Source organism: Cariama cristata, unplaced genomic scaffold (assembly GCF_000690535.1).
Source record: "Cariama cristata isolate BGI_N322 unplaced genomic scaffold, ASM69053v1 scaffold12792, whole genome shotgun sequence".
NCBI lineage: Eukaryota > Metazoa > Chordata > Aves > Cariamiformes > Cariamidae > Cariama > Cariama cristata.
The window spans coordinates 71,913-72,397 of NW_009603307.1; positions in this window are offsets into that span (position 1 = coordinate 71,913).

Consider the following 485-nt stretch of genomic DNA (forward strand, 5'->3'; position numbering starts at 1 on the left):
GCTGAATTTCATTAGGAACACCTCTATTATACAGCACAAGGAGGGAGCAAGCGCTGCCTCTAGACTTTGAAAGAGCCCTTTAAAGTGAAGATCAATTTTGCATCTCACTAAATAAGTAATGACAGACCAAACTGCAAGCACTTAGTTCAGCTTTATTTTAATAGCCCTGCGGCTCCGTCGAGAAATCCCAGTTCCTGATATAGTTTGATGTCCTGAGGCAGTTTTCTCCAGACATTTTTCCTTTTTTTTCTTTAATATTGACGCTTTATTAATAGCTGTTTGGAAACCTGACTGTCTGTGAATAAGCAGTACCCATAAACCTTTCCCTCTCTATTCATTTCTCCTTTCTTCCGTCAGGGAACAATCCCGATGATCAGAGACTGAGAGGAGAGTTTTCAGTCTAACGTGTAGTTGTGCTTGGTGGTGGATGATCAAATGAAAGAGCAGCTTCATGCCTTATAAAATAAGAAATGGTAAATCAGCTA